Here is a 13839-nt window from a genome sequence, read left to right as displayed (position 1 = left end):
TCTAAAAGGTTGTGCAAATATTTGTTTTACATCCCTGTTAGTGAGCATTAATCCGTCCACCTCACAGGTCTGGTATATCAAGAAGCTTATTAAACAGCATGATCATTACACAGGTGCACCTTATGCTGGGGACAAAAGGCCACTCTAAAATGTGCAGTTTTATCAAACAACACAATGCCACAGATGTCTCAAGTTTTGAGGGAGCGTACAATTGGCATGCTGACTGCAGGAATGTCCACCAGAGCTGTTTACAGATAATTTACTGTTCATTTCTCTACCATAAGCTGCCTCCAATGTCATTTTAGAGAAGTTGGCAGGTGTATTTGGCCAACAGATGCATATCTTTATTCCCAGTCATGTTAAATCCATAGATTAGGGCCTAAGGAATTTATTTCAATTTATTTACTTATATGAACTGTAACTCAGTAAAATTATTGCATGTTTAGTTAATATTTTTGTTCAGTGTATATAATGCATCTGAAAACAAACACGACGTTGTAATGTGTGTGTGTCTAGGACTTTTATGGTGACCTAATTACCGCCAAACCGGCGGTCACAAGTCATGAAGGTAGTCAAATTCCATGTGACCGTTTAGTCATGGTAATTAGGCTTCTCCAAGCTCTGATGCTGCTGATGGTCATTAGTAGCCTACCAAACGTGCTAATTGTCTGGTACTCAGCACTCTATTGTCTCTAATCACTCTGACATCAATGCAAATGTTATCGGAAATCTAATCAAACACTTAATGAGAGCCTATGAACTCATGTTGCGCAACATTTCTATAGGCTATGGAATTGCGTGAGAAAACAGAGTGATGGCCTCTATTAAAAAGAGGAGGATCCCATCAGCTTTCTATAGGCTAGGCCTACTATATTTATTTCTCAACTTTCCTAACATTAAGGATATTTATTCTCTTTACAACAGGAGTATACCTTAAAATTAAGTACATTAATCTGCTTTACAAGGGGTGTAGATATCATGACACAAGGCGAGACCCAGATGCGGACACAGGAGGCAGATGGTTGGAGTTACAATGTTTAATAATCCAAAAGGAGTAGGCAAGAGAATAGTCGTGGACAGGCAAAAGGTCAAAACCAGATCAGAGTCCAGGAGATACAGAGTGGCAGAAATGCTCTTGGTCAAGGCAGGCAGAATGGTCAGGCAGGCAGGTACAGAGTCCAGAACAGGCAAGGGTAAAAACCGGGAGGACTAGAAAAAAGAGAATAGCAAAGGCAGGAGTACGGGTCAAACCGCTGGTTGACTTGGAATGTACAAGACGAACTGGCACAGAGAGACAGGAAACACAGGGATACATACACTGAGGAAAACAAGCGACACCTGGAAGGGGTGGAGACAATAACGAGGACAGGTGAAAGATCAGGGTGTGACAGTAGAGCCTAACTGGCATACATAAGCAGCGTGTGAGTATCAAGTTGCGGGGGAGATATAATAATAAAAGCATTAAATGCATAATCACATTTGCGGTCACTTTCGATAATGGTGTTTTCCTGCTAATGGAACATTTGCGACTATGGACTACTGCCGTGTGCACATTGCTGCGATTATAATGTGAAGAAATAGCCTAGTAGTTTAGCAACATTTTAAGCTAAACGTTCTGATTTGTTGCGTCAGGCTCATTGTGTAAAAACGTTTTTTTGATCCTAGTGGTTGTAATAAATTGGGATCTATCGCATCCCACAACTGTCCCAGACTATGTTTGGAATATTTATTTCTCGCACAGAATAGAATAGGTCAACTTTTGTAAAATGGGGGATAGTAGATTGACATAGGCTAGTGCTTTTGCTGTTCGTTAGGCCTACTCATCTTGTTGGCAGACAAAAATAAATGTGAACAGTTCTTCCAATATCTACAATATGCATCTTGGAAATGGATAAGAACGCACACAGTTGCGTCACTGATGTGTCTGTCTTCACTTGTAGCCTGTGAGAAAGACCTGATCATATGATGGAGAGCCATGTGAGTGAGAGGTGCTTCGGAGCACGCAGCACTCAGGGAGAAGGGATTTATAATTATTATATTCAGCTCAAGGCCACTGGCCGCAAAAGGCATGGATTTTTTTATGGGTCATTACGGCCACACAAAGGGGATGCCGCTGGGAAATTCAAGTCAAAAGTGAGGACAGTCTGTGCAAAAAACAAAGCAGAGTTCATGCCTTTATTGCAACTTTTTTCAAATGATCATTCGAGTCGCATCATGCAGCCTTACAATGTATTAAAAATCTAAACATATAGCTCAACGTTTGTAGAACAACTAAAGTTTGATGAATAACTCTAAATTAAGCATATTGGTATACCTATTTCTTTGTTAACCGCTCAACACAGAATAGCTGCATGTGCGCACTCCCTCAAATCTTTTGGAAAAAATATCCTTTCTATTTTATTCATCTTTGTTCAATTGTATTCTTCATACTATAAAATAATATAAAATAATGCCACGTAATTCTATGCAAATCTGGCCCACAGCCATATGGCATAGCCAGATGAGGACCTAACATAATGATAACTCAGAGTATGCTTTTCTGATCTGAAACAGACTACATTTTCTTCATATCATGTTTCTTTAGACCTGTCTAAAATAAATAATGTATTTATTGTGAAGGTGTAGGCTATATTACACGGAGTTATTGGACTTTTAAAATGTAGATGTTCCAAAGGTCTGTCGAAGCCAGGAGATGCTAAATGTGTTTATGTTAATTAACGGTCAATTACTGTGAGAGCCCTATGTGTGTCACACAGACAGACAGACAGACAGACAGACAGACAGACAGACAGACAGACAGACAGACAGACAGACAGACAGACAGACAGACAGACAGACAGACAGACAGACAGACAGACAGACAGACCACTCACACACAGGAAGTAAAACTGTTTACTTTGTGACATTTGCACATATAACGTGTTTTCCTCACAGTCCTATCTAAGTTTAAACTCTATGAACTGTAAAACTGTTTTACAACTATGTAACTGATCAATAACAGAATATAATTGAACACTTGCACAAATAAACCACATTTTGATATACCAGTAAGTACATAAACAGATTGGCAAGATTGGTCACTACATAAACAGAAAGGTTGGTTTTCACAATTCTTTACACAATGATCTTGTACCACCTTTCCACTAAGGCAGTTAACCTCAGGACAAAGGACAATGAAGCAAAAGGTTATTTGGCCAGTCAGTTATTGTGAACGTTTTAATGGAAACTAATTTTCAGTTGAAACATTAACAAAGTGATCACTCTGCCTCTCTTTTGGAAAAAGCTGAGAGATGGGCTTGGAGAAATGTAACCACTCTCAAATTCATAGACCGAGCTATAGATGCAAGGACTGACCATGATAACACAATTATAGTTTTAACATAGTTTGTTTTTGAGGCTAAATAATGTTTGTTTACATTTACAATATTTATAAACCGAATAAAACAAGCTTATATTTTGGGTTCTGATGTGGTGTGATAGTTGAACTAAGCTCATTCTAAGGTATTCAAAAGTTATATTCTTCAAGTATCAATGGGTAAATATGTAGTCCAAAAATGGACGTAGCAACTCCAGATTTCCCCTTTAAAGTGCAGTTCTTTCCCTGGTGGAAACTAGTATTCACCAGAGCAGATGAGAACCCTCTGACCCTGACTGAGCGGCTATGGGAAAGTTAGCTGGGAGAGCTGGGAATGACACTTAGATTGTTCCAAGTCCCCAGCACTCTTATCTTTGGATGCCAGACACCCCCACCCGCACACACACACACAATACACACCCAGGCGCAAGGATCTGCCCACGCTTGCACATACATGCACTCGCAAAGACATTCACACCCTTCACTAAACACCCATGTGAACCAGTCATCTACCCACACACACATACATAACAACACTTCTGTGTACGTACATACCTGCCCACGCTTGCACACATTACACACATAAACTGAGACCTACACACTCCCACAGATGTGCTGCTTGCAAGCACAAAAATTCCCTACAATTCTGTCACATATATCACACTCATAGACATATGGTGCATATGCCCTCAGTCCCTTTTGCACCATGAACACAAACACAAACACACACACACGCACGCACACACGCGCGCGCACACACACACACACACGCACATGCACACGCACACGCACACACACACAAAGATCCAATGCCCGCTTTAAAACAAACTTAGTGTTTTCTCACTCAGTCACACCCAGTCACACACACTGCCGTTCACCTCCCACTCATTGACACATACACACACACAGACCCTGCCAGTGTGTGTAGGTGTGTGTGCGGGGGTTTTGTAATAAGGAAGGCGAGGAGGACTTGGCTGATGGGGAGACGGGCCAGTAGATTAACAGGGTCTCTGGCAGCTGGGATAGAGAGAGTGAGGGAGGGAGGGAGAGAGATGGAGGGAGAAAGAGATGGAGAGGGTGTGGGGCATGTCTACAAGCATGTGGGAGTATGAATGTGGATGTGTGTCTCTGTGTGCATATGTGTGAGTGACTGTGTGTCTAAAAGGATGATAGAGAAGCCCAGCTCAGAGGTGTGTGTGTGTGTGTGTGTGTGTGTGTGTGTGTGTGTGTGTGTGTGTGTGTGTGTGTGTGTGTGTGTGTGTGTGTGTGTGTGTGTGTGTGTGTGTGTGTGTGTGTGTGTGTGTGTGTGTGTGTGTTTGAATGAGGCCCGGCTCACTTGTTTTGTTGCGTGGGTGTGTTCATCCCAGAGTCAGGGGCTGGCTGGCCCTGCCCAGGCCTTGAGGAGGAGGAGTTAGTGTAATTGGGGAAAGTTGCCGCTGCCCACCCAAGGCCTGAAATACTGCAGTACAGACCTAGGAGAGAGGAGGGAGGAGAGGAAGAGCTGGAATGGTGGAAGCTGTTATAGACTATTGAAAAAAGAGCCAATTATCAAGCCACACATAGCTGCATTTTGCATTAAATGTGTTAAATATCTACACTGAATGCTAGTACATAAACAAACGTTGTTTTTTGTCTGGGAGAGAGAGAGAGAGAGAGACAGACAGAGAGCGAAAGAAAAAGCGACAGAGAGAGAGAGAGATTGAGAGTAGGCAGGGGAACTATGGGTAATTGCCAGGCCTGCCCAGGGAGACTGGGAGACTGGGAGAGGGGGGTCAGGGAGAGGTGAGCCAGAAGCGTGGGGGACGGCTGGGGCTGCAGGCTGCAGTGTGGAGTGCATGGGCGTAGGGAGCGCAGGGTCTACCTGTCCTTGAGGAATAGCCATCGATACAGCCTGGCTGTTGCTTCTCTCTACTGTACCAGGCATCACCTCTGGCTGTGTGCGTGTGCGTACATGTTTTACTATACTTGTGAGTACCAGAGTCCTCACAAGAATAGTAAATCAACAAAAAATCTGAGAAGTGAGGACATTTTGCAGGTCCTCACTTTTAAAAAGGCTATTTTAGGTTTAGGGGTTAGGTTTAGGGTTAGAATTAGGGTTAGGTGTGTGTGCGTGCGTGCGTTTCTCTCTCTCTCTCTCTACAAAAGTTTTGATATTAAATTAATGTGTTAATTGACACTATTTTGACTTTCATGTAGGGCATTGAGGACAATCAAAGTGAAGCAAATATGTCCCGAAATGATCGTTATCCTTATTAACAGCTAAACCAGGAAGTAAAGAGAATACATTTTTCCTTCCAGACACCAATTATCACATTCACACAGGTGAAAAAATGAGAGCATGCTGCAACTGCCTACAAGATAGTTAGAATAACTCCTTCTTGAGTTCTTATTGAAGTCTTATATTGTATTCTACGACCACAATGTTTTCTTGTGTAGGCTTAATTTCCCCCAATTGGTACATCATTTCCACCTAGAGTTGATTAAAAGCAGACTTGTCATTTATATCATAGTGACACAGGAAGAAATAGATACAGACCAATTAAGAACATGGCTTGGTTCTTCTGTCTATCACGTTACCTTAATGACCCTTCTTCTTGTTGCTTTACAACACTGCATTCTACTATAGGTTAAAAGACTCCCACATCACTAAACTACAGGGAATTTGCATTTCAAAAGGTCTCCCCCTCAACTAACGCACCACCAAGCTTCATCCACTCTCCTCTTATACCTGGTAGTCGATTGTTCCAGTGAAGGAGGAAATAGGCCTCTGTGTTTAGCGTCTTTAAGCTGCTTTCATCGGTGCCTCCTCTGCTGTTCATCTGATTACGTTCATTTACCCAAGTGGCTTTCATTCTCATGTGATTCACCGCAACAAAACACTGCAAGGCCCTTATCAAGACCAAACTTCACCTAAACCTTACGGCGGGACTTTCTAACGGAATACCTCCAATAAGTACACAACCGCATTAATTCATCCCTCTAAACCTGTATTACAGGGCCAGACCAGTACTATAGAACCTTGGTCATTCTTGTGACATAAGGCCGTGTTAGCCCATTGAGCTAAAGTCTAGGCATTAGTCTTTAAACAAAACTGAGTTTGACTAATGACGATCACTGCCTAAACTAGAAAAGAAATAATAGAAAAGAAATAAAGACAGCTCAGTGTGTAGATACAAGAGGAAAAGGGAAATAAAAACAGAGAACCTTAAATGATGACACCCTCATCCAATTGGCAGAAAATGGGATGAAAATTAGATTAAAAGCATAAATATGCGAATTCCTGTTCGCCGGTTGTAACGATACAAAAGGCAGTGCACGCATGTGAAAGTGGATTATGGTCTACACTCTGTGGCGGAGGAGAATCAGAATCAGAACCAATGTGGCGTCGCAGACAGCATTCACACTGAATTTGCAGGTTTTTGCGTCAGCCCTGCTCGAACACATTCAGATAATCATGGCCCGGGTTCGATGATTAGTAGAATCAGGTTTTTTAAAGCAGGACTCCAGCCTGCAGACCCATAGCTCCTCAGGAGGAATGTTGGCCACCCCTGGTCTAGATTGGAGGGTCGCTGGTTCAAATCATGGCTGCCATACTAATGTCAGAGAATGGTAATGTACTAATTGTCACGCTGTAGGTAAATGCATCGGTTTCACTTTATATATATATATATATATATATATATATATATATATATATATATAGAGAGAGAGAGTCACCCACAACAGTGGATTATATTACATTTAATTTTATTCTGTTACTGTGGCATAATGAGCTCCACTGTTGCTTTAACTCATATCTAATAAGGAACAGGATTTTTAGAGTTACATGAAGAGAGAAGACTGAAGGATTAAAAATGAATCAGAAATATGAATAAACCATTTAATAAGAAATAACCTGGATGGGGAAGGATGAGGTTTCTAAAGTGAGTCCCTACTCTCTGTGATCTGGAATACTTGACTGTAATCTTTCTCTCTGTCTCTGCCTCTGTATCTCTCTCTCTCTCTCTCTCTCTCTCTCTCTCTCTCTCTCTCTCTCTCTCTCTCTCTCTCTCTCTCTCTCTCTCTCTCCCTCCCTCTCTCTCTCTCTCTCTCTCTCTCTCTCTCTCTCTCTCTCTCTCTCTCTCTCTCTGAATATGTCTCGATAAAATTGGGACTCCTTGCCAGTGCCGCATACCCAATGGCTACTTATGTCTCAGATCTGATGGTGTGCAAGTCTTCCAGAAAAAAACATGTTACAATATTTTGTTTCACCGTTGGCCAGTTTTTCCTATTGTTGAAAGAAGAGCCACACGTTTGGCAGTGTGTGTGCGTTTTTCTGTTTCAAAGCTCTGCTCTGCATGTTTTTTTTTCAGGGATGAGAGAAACAAAGAGTTCCGTCATGTCTTCCCTAGGCTGTTAGCTGGAGCTGGCCTACTTCCTAAAAATAGCTTCTGATACCGAGGAAGATTAAGAGTTTTAAATGTACTTCCCGCTATCACTCTCTATGTGTCTCTATTTCCCCCATCCAGTCACCCCTCTCTCTCTTTCCCCTCCAAACTAAAATTGAACATTGAGAACCCTGTTTATGTTTCATCTCTGGCTGCTAAAGTCGGATAGAACCAAGGCTACTTCATTCTGATTTTTTGTGAATGTATTTGTATAATAAGACTCATATTCTAATGTAACACAACCCAATGACCGACAGATGATTCTGATATCAATGGACTGTGATGCAACAGGTTATGGATGTTGTTTCCTCTGACAGGATCCATTTGATCATCAATCAACATTGAGTCTGTCTGACTATCAGTGCATGTCGGAAATAACGCCTCCTGTCCATGGGAAACGTTTCATGAGGTAAATAGGAGGGGGGAGAGAGACGGAGGGAGGGAGGGAGGGAGAGAGAGAGAGAGAGAGAGGGACAGAGAAGAAGATAACTGAAGGGAGAGAGAGGGAATGAGAGGAAGAGAAGGAGGAGAAAAGATATGAAGGGAAAAGAGAGAGGGCGAGGTGGAGCCCATCCCTGGTGTCTGCTAGTAAAGTGTGTGTGTATGTGTGAAGGAGGCTGATCCAGGGCCTGTGTGTGTGTGGTTGGAGAGGCTGGCTGCCTGCCTGCCAACTGAATCACTCAGCGTGGGAGTGTAAATATCCTCAAAGAGTAGTCTGTAGTCCCTGCTGCATGTGGGACCTCTCGCTCTGTCACTCTTTCTCCATCTCCCTCCTATAGTTCATCTCTCTTCCTCCTCTCAGTCCCCCAGCACTAGTCCCTCTCCCCTGCACTTTCTCTCCCTCCACCTCTCTACCTTTATCTCTCTCTTATCTCTCTGTCTCTCTCTTTTTATCCATCTCCCCCTCAGTCTCCCTCCCATTCACCTATCAGCACCAGCCCCTTGCTCTCTTTCTCCCTCCCTCCCTCTCCTCTCCTCTCTCTCGCTCTCATTTCTCTCTCCTTCCATCTCTCTTAGATCTCTCTCTCTCTCTTGTTCTGTGAAAAGAGCTCTGTCACTGGACATTGTCGATTTATCAGAATGGTTTGGAGTTTAGTGTAAGTGTCCTCTGTATTTTTTGTCAGCATCTTGATGGCACTATTGTATACGTAGCCAAACACAATTTATTATCTGAATGTTTTTTGTTGTTGTTGTTGTTCCTATTCTATTACAGTGGGATTGAGAATAATAAGTGAAAGGTGGCAATGGAAAAAACTTGAATTAGCCTGCAAAAATATTTAATAATAGAGTGAAGGTTGTCCACAAGACAATATACAGTACAGAATACAAACATAATGCTTGGGGAAGCCGTGTCTATATTTGGCTGGCAAAGCTAATCGCCAGTGGGGTGTATGCTTACTCAGGGACGTCATGCACCCCAAAAATCTGAGGGGGCACAAAATTTGTGAGGATGGCTGCGGGGTGGTTACAAGGGGGGGTAGCAGTGGTGGGAAAAGTAACCAATTGTCATACTTGACTAAAAGTAAATATCCCTTAATAGAAAATGACTCAAGTAAAAGTAAAAGTCACACAGTAAAATTCTACTTGAGTAAAAGTATAAAAGTATTTGCTTTAAAATATACTTAAGTATCAAAAGTAAATGTAATTACTAAAATTGATTAAGTATCAAAAGTAAAAATAAAAGTAGAAATCATTTCAAATTCCTTATATTAAGCAAACCAGAAGGCAACATTTTCTTGTTTTTTAAATGTACAGATAGAGGCACACTCCAACATTCAGACATCATTTACAATGAAGCCCTGTGTGTTTAGTGAGTCTGCCAGATCAGAAGCAGTAGGGATGACCAGGGATGTTCTGTTGGTAAGTGTGTGAATTGGACCATTTTCCGGTCCTGCTAAGCATTCAAAATGTAACGAGTACTTTTGGGTGTCAAGGAAAATGTATGGAGTAAAAAGTACAATATTTTCACAAGGAATGTAGTGAAGTAGAAGTAAAATAGTAAAAAAGATAAAAAGTAAAGTACAGATACCCCCCCCCCAAAATTTTTTTTTTTAAATAGCACTTTAGAGTATTTTTACTTCAGTACTTTACACCACTGGGGTCTGGGGAATTTTGCAGGTGAAACAGCATTTTCCTGCAATTTAGAGACATAATTATTATGCTTGATTCTATGTAAAAAAAAAATTCTGCATGTCTAAGCATACCTCTTGAGGTGTCTGTGTCCTGACTGGTTTCTTTTTTTGAGCAACTAAATATGCTTCTCTGCATCTCTGCTAAAATCTGGGTAAAAGATATAAAGGAATGTGAGTCTTATTCAGTCCATTTAGTTATTGCTTGCTTTTCTTAAGTCTACCAACCTTGCCAGCTACTCTAACTTGATTGACAGCCTGAAATTGCTTCTCGGTAGCTAGGATATTGGGAACCTATCTGCACTAGCTAAAGCCAACTTCATAAAATTGCTAGGTGGCTAGTAGTAGGCTAGTAGGCCTACACTGTAATAAAATGCTGGAAATATACAGCAAATAATTTACAGTTAGCTACTATGATTTTACAGTAAAGCACTGAATTACCTGTTTTGCAGTATATTTAGAGCAGTGTACTGTGAATTATGGTGCGTTGTGGGAAAATGTTGTTGGCCGGGAAATAATCTCTGGCTCATTAACATATTTTGAGGCGTGCCTTGAAAGAGGCTATAGTTTGTTGTACCCGTTAGAGAGAATGCTGTACCAATGGAACTGATATGTGGTAGTAGTGCCTTAACAATTGAATGTGTGTAGGGACAGATCAGATTGGCAGTAATTCTTAAATCTTTACTTTTTGAGTGTTATGCCCTGTAATTATGGCCAGTTTGGAAGCTATGGTTTAGGCCTCTAGAAGTGTAAGTAATATAAAACACAGATTATTCATAAAAATGCTGCACTCTACATATACCAAGCAGCCAACCTGCTTGTACAAATTATATGTAATTACAGTAAAATACCAACATTATGATTACAGTTGCATTTACTTTATTACAGTATAGTAGGCTAATTTTACTGTATTGTTGCTCTGATGTTACGCTAATTTACAGGAAGCTGGTGGCAAGTTACTGTGAATATTATAGTAACATAAGAGTTCAGGTGGTTCTTGGTGCTTCAACAAACAAAGGAAATGCGGGGTGTTCAACAACAATGACAAAAATCATGAGAATAGCTTACGAAGAAAAACTTCCAAAAGGACTAATTCCAGGTAAAAAAGATTTGGAGCGCTCTACAAAAAAGTCTGAGATCGATTTATTTACAGTAACGTAATTGGCACTAGCCAGAGATGGTTAAAGATACATCAAAATACCAAATACCTTGAACAATGTATCGTTAACTAAAACATTCCCAATAATGATTAAAGAAACGTTTTACTTGATATTACTGTGATGTGTTTTTTAAAATCAACCTTAGTTTAATGCACTTACTGTACTGAGCTCATTAGAGTAATATCCAGCAATGTGCTTTGCAGGTGTTCATTTTTACATTTTGGTCATTTTGCAGACGTTCTTATTCAAAGTGACTTACAGTCACTAAGGCAGTTCAACAGTTCAACTAAGGCAGATTAACAAGAACACTTCACAAGGAAAAAGTTTATGTTACTGTTAATGAGAATGTTGTTGAAGTTAAGTGGGCAACTTGCAAGTTTATTTTTGTATTAGAAAACCACCTCTTTAGCTTGATCTCTCTCTCCTGGCTCTCTTTATCCATCTCCCCCTCAGTCTCCCTCCCGTTTACCTATCCTCTCAGCACCAGTCCCTCTCTCCTGGCTCTCTTTATCCATCTCCCCGTCAGTCTCCCTCCCGTTTACCTATCCTCTCAGCACCAGTCCCTCTCTCCTGGCTCTCTTTATCCATCTCCCCCTCAGTCTCCCTCCCGTTTACCTATCCTCTCAGCACCAGTCCCTCTCTCCTCGCTCTCTTTATCCATCTCCCCGTCAGTCTCCCTCCCGTTTACCTATCCTCTCAGCACCAGTCCCTCTCTCCTGGCTCTCTTTATCCATCTCCCCCTCAGTCTCCCTCCCGTTTACCTATCCTCTCAGCACCAGTCCCTCTCTCCTCGCTCTCTTTATCCATCTCCCCGTCAGTCTCCCTCCCGTTTACCTATCCTCTCAGCACCAGTCCCTCTCTCCTGGCTCTCTTTATCCATCTCCCCCTCAGTCTCCCTCCCGTTTACCTATCCTCTCAGCACCAGTCCCTCTCTCCTGGCTCTCTATATCCATCTCCCCGTCAGTCTCCCTCCCGTTTACCTATCCTCTCAGCACCAGTCCCTCTCTCCTGGCTCTCTTTATCCATCTCCCCCTCAGTCTCCCTCCCGTTTACCTATCCTCTCAGCACCAGTCCCTCTCTCCTGGCTCTCTTTATCCATCTCCCCGTCAGTCTCCCTCCCGTTTACCTATCCTCTCAGCACCAGTCCCTCTCTCCTGGCTCTCTTTATCCATCTCCCCGTCAGTCTCCCTCCCGTTTACCTATCCTCTCAGCACCAGTCCCTCTCTCCTGGCTCTCTTTATCCATCTCCCCGTCAGTCTCCCTCCCGTTTACCTATCCTCTCAGCACCAGTCCCTCTCTCCTGGCTCTCTTTATCCATCTCCCCGTCAGTCTCCCTCCCGTTTACCTATCCTCTCAGCACCAGTCCCTCTCTCCTGGCTCTCTTTATCCATCTCCCCCTCAGTCTCCCTCCCGTTTACCTATCCTCTCAGCACCAGTCCCTCTCTCCTGGCTCTCTTTATCCATCTCCCCGTCAGTCTCCCTCCCGTTTACCTATCCTCTCAGCACCAGTCCCTCTCTCCTGGCTCTCTTTATCCATCTCCCCGTCAGTCTCCCTCCCGTTTACCTATCCTCTCAGCACCAGTCCCTCTCTCCTGGCTCTCTTTATCCATCTCCCCGTCAGTCTCCCTCCCGTTTACCTATCCTCTCAGCACCAGTCCCTCTCTCCTGGCTCTCTTTATCCATCTCCCCCTCAGTCTCCCTCCCGTTTACCTATCCTCTCAGCACCAGTCCCTCTCCCCATTGCTCTCTTTCTCCCTTCCTCTCCTCTCTCCCTCTCTCATTTCTCTCTCCTTCCATCTCTCTTAGATCTCTCTCTCTATCGTTCTGTGAAAAGAGCTCTGTCACTGGAGATTGTCGATTTATCAGAATGGTTTGGAGTTTTAGTGTAAGTGTCCCCTGTATTTTTTGTCAGCATCTTGATGGCACTATTGTATACGTAGCCAAACACAATTTGTTCTCTGAATGTTGTTGTTACTATGGCAGGTAGCCTAGTGGTTAGAGCATTGGGCCAGTAACCGAAAGGTTGCTAGATTGAATCCCCGAGCTGACAAGGTAAAAATCTGCCATTCTGCCCCTGAACTTGGCAGTTAACCCACTGTTCCTAGGCTGTCATTGTAAATAAGAATGTGTTCTTAACTGACTTGTCTAGTTAAATTAAAAAAATGACTGTGGGACTGAGAAAAATAACTGAAAGGTGGCAATGGAAAACACTTGAATAGCCTGCAAAAATATTTAATAATAGAGTGAAGGTTGTCCGCAAGACATCTGCAACAGTTTACTAACCACTGTGCTTCCAATAATGCACTGTACATTCTAGAAATACAGCATGTTTCTCTAGTCAGGTGTTACAGTGTAATGCTGTAAATTTGTGTTTCAGTAAAGGTCCTGTAAATCTACAGTAATTTACTGGCTACTGTGGTGCCAGTAATTTACTGTAAAAATTACTGGAAATATTTTACAGTGTACAGAGAAATGTAACAATGTACTTTATTTATTTATTTTTACGGCATGTGCCCCTGTGCCCACTATGAGCATGACGCCTCTGGGCCTATTTTCAGTACAACTGGCTTTTTAAAAAGCAATTGAAGCCTATGTGTGGTGACACGCCAGCATCTCCCTCCCTTCCCTGCTTACCGCGGTCGCTGCCTGGTGTGACATGATGCTTGGTATTCCATGCAGCAGCCTCCCACGCCCCGCAGCCACCCACGCCAGGATCTGCGTCACGCAGCCGCGTGGGAGTGAGAGAGAAATGTAGCAAGAGAGGAGCA

At 42.6% G+C, this 13839-nt stretch overlaps 1 long non-coding RNA gene across 1 annotated transcript; it reads right to left on the bottom strand.

Annotated features, from left to right (window-relative positions):
* Window positions 1-1034: 1034 nt before the first annotated feature.
* On the bottom strand, window positions 1035-13821 carry LOC139538585 (uncharacterized). The gene is made up of 3 exons (XR_011667762.1): window positions 13706-13821; window positions 4692-4827; window positions 1035-1209 (listed from the first exon to the last, which is right to left on the bottom strand). It is a non-coding gene; the product is annotated as an uncharacterized lncRNA (long non-coding RNA).
* Between the last annotated feature and the right edge of the window lie 18 nt (window positions 13822-13839).

Source organism: Salvelinus alpinus, chromosome 14 (genome assembly GCF_045679555.1).
Source record: "Salvelinus alpinus chromosome 14, SLU_Salpinus.1, whole genome shotgun sequence".
Taxonomy (NCBI): domain Eukaryota; kingdom Metazoa; phylum Chordata; class Actinopteri; order Salmoniformes; family Salmonidae; genus Salvelinus; species Salvelinus alpinus.
This window is presented reverse-complemented; position numbering and strand designations above follow the sequence as displayed.